At 34.3% G+C, this 9,182-nt stretch overlaps 1 pseudogene; it reads right to left on the bottom strand.

The window, feature by feature from the left end:
- Positions 1–1,203: 1,203 nt before the first annotated feature.
- LOC140816729 (NADPH-dependent diflavin oxidoreductase 1-like) lies at positions 1,204–9,108 on the bottom strand (annotated as a pseudogene).
- Between the last annotated feature and the right edge of the window lie 74 nt (positions 9,109–9,182).

Raw genomic sequence — 9,182 nt, 5'->3', positions numbered from 1 at the left:
GTTTTGATTTGAGAAAAAGGTCTAAGTGGATTCTCGTTGTGGGTTGAGACTTGAGAGCACACCGGTGTGAACATCTTGTCCTCCGCTGGCAGAATTATCCGAGGGAGAAGAAAATGGCTTCGGGGACTGCGCTTGTTCAACTGCGCTCGTACTCTTAATAAATAACTAGTAATCGTGGCTAATATATTAAATATTTATGATATTACAACATAATGACGTCACAACATAAAGAAGATAGTTTATTTTTCACGGTGGTTAGTTTGGAGAAGAAATAACATTATTTTTCACGTGAGCAGTTTCCTTATGACGGTGAATATAATATTATTTGTTAAGAAAAAATATAATATAAAAAATGAAAAGGGTAAAATAAGAAAGAAAGTTGGTGTTCTCATAGAGCGGTTATTATTAGGGGCTCAACTATAATAAAATAGTAAATAATAAATATAAAAAATTAAAAAGGGTAAAACAGGAAAGAAAGTTGGTGTCTTCACAGAGCAGTTATTATTAGGGTCTCATACTTAATATAATAGTATAGATAATTTTCATTTTTTAACTTTTACAAAAATACAGTTTATTTTTTTCCTTCATAATTTATAGAAAGATAATTATTGTATCCCAAATTTGTTTCATCATACTACATTTTAAGACAACTGTATTTTCCTTCCAAACATCATATATACACTAGTAACCGTGGCACACACGTTGCGTGTGTCCTGAATACATGTGGCTAATATATTAAATATTCATGATATTACAACATAATGACGTCACAACATAAAGAAGAGAGTTTATTTTTCACGGTGGCTAGTTTGGAGAAGAAATAATATTATTTTTCACGCGAGCAGTTTCTTTATGACGGTGAATATAATATTATTTGTTAAGAAAAAATATAATATAAAAAATGAGAAAGGGTAAAATAGGAAAGAAAGTTGATGTCCTCATAGAGACGGTTATTATTAGGGGTTCAACTATAATAAAATAGTAAATAGTAAATATAAAAAATTAAAAAAGGTAAAACAGGAAATAAAGTTGGTGTCTTCATAGAGCGGTTATTATTAGGTCCTCATACTTAATATAATAGTATAGATACACACACACACACGATGTTTCATATCTTTGATTGTGATAAATTGATCACGAATATATTATATTTACATCTTTTTCCTTCAACATTTCAAATACCGAAAAATAATAATGCATATATAAATGTAATTCAAAAATATCAAAGTTAGAATATCGCAAGAATCAATTTCTCAGACCAATAATGTTCCTAATCTCTTTTCCAACCATTTTCTTGTATTTAAATGAGAGAATCAACTCTATTAAAAAAAATAAGAAGAGAAAATCAACTATTTTCAAGACCAGGCTTCGACATAATACTTGCCGGCCTTCTCCAGTGCTCGAATCCATCTCGAAGCAACCTCTTTCGAAACCCCACTTTCAGCAGAAACTATATCTTAAAAGGCTGATAATACATCTGAAGGCATCTTATTTGACGATCCAGCAATGTACACAGAAGCACCTTGACTAAGCAAACCCCATATCTTAGTGCTTTGCTCCTTAATTTTGTGTTGCACATACACTTTCCGTGGCTGGTCCCTTGAAAACGCAGCATAGAATCCTCCACCCTTGTCTTCGGATAGTACCCCTCCGTTCTGTGAATGTTTCATCCAAAAATCTTGATAGAGAAAGTCATTGTCTCTGTCTGCATCCGAAGAAAAAAATCATCGGAGCTGTTGGGTCAGATTCATTTTGAAGTGCTCTTACTTCCACAAATCCACGAAAAGGTGCACATCCCGTTCCAGGACCAATGAGGATAAGAGGAAGGGATGGCGGTGGAGGAGGAAGCGAACCTTTCTTAAACCACACTGCTACTAGTACATCTGATGAAGATTAAATACAATTTGTGAAAGTATATAACAGGAGACTAAGATTTTCTTGGTATAATAGATAGAAGTCAGAATATGATAATGGACTCACTCTGCTGAGGATCAAGACTGGCTAGCCAAGACGAGCAAAGACCTGAACGCTTCCTCTTGTATGGGGTCTTCCACGTGACCACACTTACCGTTAAGTGCACTTGATTTGGATGAGCTGAATGACAAGAAGAGATGGAGAAGGCCCTTGTTTTTAATGGAGGAACCAACTGTACCAACCATTCGAAGGGCATTTGCACAGAAGGGAAATCCTCCAATACCTACATTACATTACAGCTCCGGTAAAAATGAGTAAGAATGCAGAGTAGAAAAGAGTTCATAAATTCTCCTCGTCCTTCTAACATAAATATGAAGCACTTGAACCTATCAAAGAGCACGTTATCTGAAAACCTAAAAAAGATTACCTATTATATCTCTGATATGAAGCAATATTTAAAGACGATGCTCTTATTTTTCCTTTGTTCATCAATAGAAAGAAATCACAGTTTATGCGTACAAAACAAAATTATTTCCTTGATGCAAATGGTTTAGTGGTATATTTTCCGAAATATAACAGGTCAGAAATAAAAGTTGCAAACCAAGGACACTACCATTTTCCCGGGACAAGATGAAACATCAAAGGAGAATATCAGACAAACGTCTTGCATTTTCCAGGGTTGATCGCATAGTACATTTTACACGTAAAAAGACGTTGAAAAAGGTTTACATAAGAAATAAGAAAATCTAAAGGACAAATGAATGCAAAATAATACTTGTAGAAAATTAACAATATCTTGTCACCTCTAAAACAGTCCTTCGCTCCTTCTGGTTGTATTGGTATAGATCATCTCTTCCTTCTGGCGAGGCAAAATATTGAAGCCTTTCCTTCTCATGTTCAGCACTGGCAAAAAAAATCATGACCTAAAGAAGCCCATAGATTAGAAACAACAATTGAATGTGTTATGGAGAACATCAGAAACAATTGTCTAGATAATAAAGCAGATGTGCAAGATTAAGATATTGCGACACAGGATACACCAATCAATCATATCTTCAATTCAGAATAAATTGACAAAGCAAAAGATACAAATCAATTGGTACAAGCTTACCTCAAAGAAGTAACGTCTAGGAGAAGCTGAGGCCACATCCATATTCAGCTCAACAAAAGTTTTTAGTTTCACAGGGAACAGGGAGGTATTTATCCCAGCTTTATTCCCTTTATCTCGCGGCTGAATCTAAAGACAAGTATTGTAATGAAAATAAAATTGGAGAACTAGTTAAACAAACCAAATCCACTTAGATAAAGCACCAAGCAGCAATTTATCATGGTAACCAATGCAAGAGTCCAGTGGTCCGTGTAACATGTATGGACAACTGATGATTAAACAAGACATAGAAAAAAGTATTAAAGGAACGATCAAGAGGGGATAGTATTACATTTGTGATATTGGCACACGGAAAACACTGAAAAAATCTTCAAGAAAAAGCACCGATAAAGAAATTCAAATGGAGAACTACATACAGTTATGTAAGACTCAGGGTTCAAATTACAACGCTGTATGAAAGCATCTACTGCGGCAGAACTTTGACCTGGAAGAATCTCAAGAACATCGCCCACTTCATATTCTATTGACTGCAGACATGAACATAACACATTAATAGAAAAGAACATATGTATGGTTTTAACCATAAAAGAAAACGGACAACTGCCTATTTGAGAATGTTTAGCATGACTTACAGATGAAACAGCATCGAACTCAAAGTGGCGCACATCCTTCCCACTGCCCTCTCTACTTAATCGAAGATTCTTGGTCTATAATTACAAACAAACTTGATCACTAAGGTTCAAATTCGATATATATGATAACTGTTCATATCTATCATATTTTCAAACAACTCAATACTCATGTTTACCAGTAGGAGCATGTGTAACCTATGGATACTTATATACCTTGCACATGAGTTTCAAATAGACAGATGAACTGAAAAAAACAAATCAACTCATCCCTCTAGTACCCAAGCATTTCTTAAGAAAATTAACTAGCTGGGAAACACTCAGTGCACATGAAACAAAATGCAAGTCAAAGGTTTCCAGATCAACCTGTAGCTAAAACACACTTCCATCAGCCCCTCAACCAACCAACAACAAAAAGCATTTGAATGTTGTCAGCAAGAACAAACAGACAAGAGTTGTTTGATCAAGTGCTTTGTCATTATATTGTAACCAATCAAATTCATGAACCAAAATAAGTTGCTTTTGGAAGCACGTGTGGCCTCATAAAAACTTTGGTATCTATATATACATCATTACAAATTTACAATCAGTGTTCTTGTCAGTAGGTTGTGGGTAAATTATAGTCAAAACAGGCTTCCTGTGGATCGGAAACCTTTTCTATTTCTGTCAGAAAAACACACTTTCAAATATTCTCAAGTCAAGGATTTATCCCTAGGAAGAAAGATATGCTATACTGCTGAAATTTGACGGAATAGTTTTGAAAGACTCAAAACACTTGTAGATGAAGAAAGCACAACTGAACAGGTAAACAGAATATCACGACAACTATTTTATTGCTAAAGACAAAATATGATGATAATACCATTTTCAGGAAGCACTCAGGCCTGTTCTTCCCAGAAGGTACTGCAGGAGTCATTGAACGGGTCCTCTCAACCTGCATCTCAAGATACTTCAAACCTGTACAGAGTTTTCACTTCAATACGATCTTATAGTGGCAGAAACATAGACATATTTTTAATAAAATAAAAACTTCGGATATCATCAATGCATTATAATATCGAGGAATAATGAAACAATGAAATATGGAAGACTTGTTGGACTTTCATGTTCACCAAATATCTAAGAAACAAGTAACCTGTGGCATTTGAAACTGGTGGTACCCCTTCATTGATCTCATGATATATAATTTGTGCTCTAGGTCGATCAATTAAAGCTGCATCTGGATTGACAAAAACTGGACCATTTGGAAGTAATTTGGGATTCATTTGATATAATATATTCCACAAGGAGGACATCCAGGGATCCAAAGCCCCTTCATACCTATGAACGAAATGCCAATCATAAACCTTTTATGAGAATGAATAATTTAAAATATTCACATTAATTTGAATAAATGAAAATTAAAAAGTTGAATATCTTAAAATATGCAGGAAACAACATAAAGTGCACAAATCATCTGAGAGTCATTGTCACAGGAATAGCCAGATGAACAATTAGCATCATACTACAAGCATTTTGGCAAGTGAAAATTAGTACCAAATGACACAGCCATTAAAATACACCATCAAGACTAAAATTTCGTGTTCTACACATATATGGACTACACAAAACTAGAAGGTTATTCGAGCACACTAAACTTGACTTCATATATAAGAGGAAAATAATTAGGTAGGAGGAGTGGAATTCCTAATGTTAGATGCACACTCCATAATTGCTCTGATATCCATAAAATGTTTATAATGCAGCGAAAATGTCCTATTGCAAACTGACACGTTTCCCTGTAAATTGATTACACGCTAACACCATTTGGACGTTGAATTTGCATCTCACTGGAATCCAAACAACATGAAGTGCTTTCATTTCTCATGTTTTATTGAATTAAACGGGGAAAGACCGTAAATTCCATATTGTAAATTTCATAAGAGCTAATGGTTAATCATCTAAAATCATGTGAATAAATATTGTACCCTGAAGGATGCTGATCATCTCCCAGACCTCTTTCAATAATTGCCAATGCACCAAGATCTAACAGTCGTTTATCGAGCTTCTTCGCTACAAACTACGACCAGAAAATCCATTTATGTCATGGAATTAATAAGCAAGGAAAGATTATGGAAAAAACTTTTTGAAGATGCAATCTGTTAAAACAATTATGACGGAACATTCCATTATGAGAATTTACAACCAAACATATGATACCTATCCAATAACAATACACCCTGGTAATCTGAAAACATGAGAACCAAAAATTTCCTCTATTTATGGCAATTGAAAAAAATAAGATCAGGCCAATTATATCAAGAAGATCACTTTTTTTTCATCATTATATTTAGAATGTTCAACAAAAAAATGCATGTTTACAGTGCGGAAGAAGGAATACCTTCCTTTAGAAATAAGTTCATGAATTGTAATAAGGTGTTGATCTAGAAATAAGGTCATAAGATGATTTAATAAAGTAAAAATAAAAACTTTACATTATATTTTTGGTAACTTGAATCACCCAATCCAAAAACGGCATAACAAACTCCATTAAGCCACCCATGTGACAAATTTTTTTGCAGCAAAAACCTCCAAAACCCCTGCCAAATAATCTTGATTATGACGGATTAAAGCTAAGCACAAAAACAAAGAATTTATTATCATTAAACATAAATAAAACCTTAATAGAATCAGGGGCATCTCCTTGTCCTATGGTTGACACCACAAAAATCACTTTCTCTTTTTTTGGTAAGTCACTCTGGCCAAGTAACCAATATAATCAGCCTACAAAACATTTAAAAAAACTGAAAGTTGGTATGTTCTGAAATAACGAGTAGAAGTATACCGGATGAAACTCATCCACAGAGAGGACAGAGACAGAAGGGCAACCGCGGCGCTCTACCTCACGACCAACCTGCTCAGCAGCATCTATGGCATTTCGTGTTTCTGAAGCATACAATATCAGCAGATGCGTATTTAATTTCCCGTCCATTGTGCCAATCTGTTTTTGCATCATCAGATCTTTTAGGCACAGGAGCTGATCGTTGTAACATTACTAAAATAACTAGCCAAAATACCTGCTTCTCGTAATCATTAATGATCCAAATAAAAACAAAGTAAGAAATTCAACACGTACATCATTGAGTAAATCGCAGATAAAGGTCAGTGAGGTACAGCAAAACTGCTGAATACAACCATAAAGAAAAGTAAATAATAAGACAAGACATTCAACATATCAATACATTCTGACTGAAAAACTTTTTATCATTTCTAAATGTCAAATCTTAGGCACCCAATTGTGCTGCCCATATTAACCTAAGAATCAAAAAAGTTTCCCATAACCTTATTCTAACAACCAGATTTGGTAACCAATTCAAAATGGTGCTATTAAATTTTACTTCTTTTACATTGAAGTTTATCATTATTTCTAATGATATGATATTACTGCTTCAAAAGAATATTATTTTTTAAGATCAACACATATATCATGTGAGCTAACAAATTGAGTTTGACATATTTATTTAAGCTTTGGAATCTCTGGCTTTTCATGGATCAAGTACATATGTTTTTACTCTCATGGTATTGTAAAATCAGGAAGATTTAATATATTATTCTCATATATTAATGACACACGCAACGCGTGTGCCTCGGTGGCTAGTGCCATATTAATGTAGATTGATGAATAATGAAATTATTTAGAACTGTTAAAAAATAACATAAAATAATTCTTTTGAAAACATAATTATAAAACTGATATATTTATTCAGCCAAGAACCATCTCAAAACTGCTTGCGATATTTCTAGGCACAGTTTGCTCCCGCTTTTTGAGTTGGCTCACAGTTTGCTGTAATTCAGTGTAAAGAATCGAACTTTATGTGGCAACGGAGTTTTAGCTAAATCCTGCTTCTGATTCTTTTTGGGCACTTTCATTTTTGGTAAATGGGCATTTTGCAATTTAATTTTGGATTGCTATGTATTTGTTGGAATTCCCCTTTCAAAAGTCGTTGTAAACTTGTTCCTTGTTGAATAATGACTTTTTATTCTGATTATCTAGGTTTTTTTGTGGCTATAGGCTTTGGTTGTTTAGTTAGAGAAGCATTGCAGTTTATGATGGTTTTGAATCCATCAAATAAGAAGTTCATGTATTGTATTAACTTTTTATTCGCGATGTGGAATAAGAGTCTTTGACTATGTTCATGTATTGTATCAAACTGATTGACTATGTTCTCAATGGACGAGGTAACAAGACTCACCTGCTGCTGTTGAAATACCATGTCTTTATGACACTTGGAGCACATATTCATGGTAGCTGCACTTCCGATGAAACCACATTTGTTAATGCAAAGAATTGGGCCTTCGGGAACTTGACAACCGGTTTCTTTGGAAGACTCCATTCCTGTAAGTCCTGATATTTTGACATACATGCACTCGATGTGTATAAGGCTATTCAAGAAATGCATCAAAATTGAAGGGCACTAGCATTTCCCGAAGAAAATTCCCACCCAGGAAATGAAACCCAATTGCAAGAATCTATAACATCCAAATCCATATTTAATACCTAAATCAAGTGACCTTGGATACAAAGACATTCAGCCTGCTCAACAAAGAGTTTTACCAAACAAAAGCTTTTTAATATATTCTTTTTTTTAAAAGAAAAAAAAAGAAGCAGAACCAATTCAGATACACAATAAGACACTTTTTGAAGGAGTAACTGCATAGTCGTGTTGCATAATTGTTGAGGCAACATGAATTGATCACATCTCCCATCCACAAGCAATTCAATAAAGTAGCCACTGTAATTGAACAGTCCAGAAACAATAAAAGAAAAAAAGGTTTACAGGAGCAAAAATCATTTATGCAAAAAAGTAAAGTTATGGACCAACTGAGCCGATAGAAGTAAATCAGGCTTCAAGTGCTTAAGAAAGTTAAATAAAGTGAAATAGCAAGGTCCAAGTACAAAACTAGACCTTAATCCATTGGTATTTCAACAACAGCAGGTGACTGCCACCGAACCAACCGATCCCGTAACTTACATACAAAATCCCAAAAATCCTAGATTTCCACCATTCTCAAAATCCTTTAGTTCGAAACCAAAAGAGATTCCATAGGTGAAAAATATTTCAGTCAGAAAGATCGTAAAACTTCCATAAGCAGCATAATCAATAGGATAAAATAAAAGTTAAGTACATACAACAAATAACAATCAATTCACGCCAAATAAGAAAGAAAGCAAAAGCCAGCAGACACACGCAAAGAAAATTTTCATCTCTAAAATTGAACAAATGACGAAGCTTATCCCGATCTCGACTTCGCAAAATCAACCCAACAATTTTATACTATATCCCGACCCACGAGAAAAAGGAATACGAGCGAAAGATTCAATCTTTTTACGAAATTAACAAAACCCATGAGCAGTTCACAAAACCGAGTGAATTTTTTGCAAAAGAAAAAAAAAAACAGATTAAAAAGCCCAAAAGCGCGGATAATACCTCGACTGAGAGATAATTGGAGCAGTTTGAGGGCTCAAAAAAGAAAAAGTAGGAATAGAGAAA

The sequence above is a fragment of the Primulina eburnea genome, chromosome 16, assembly GCF_022965805.1.
Source record: "Primulina eburnea isolate SZY01 chromosome 16, ASM2296580v1, whole genome shotgun sequence".
NCBI lineage: Eukaryota > Viridiplantae > Streptophyta > Magnoliopsida > Lamiales > Gesneriaceae > Primulina > Primulina eburnea.
The sequence above is the reverse complement of the archived record's forward strand: the minus strand, read 5'-3'. Positions and strand labels throughout refer to the sequence as shown.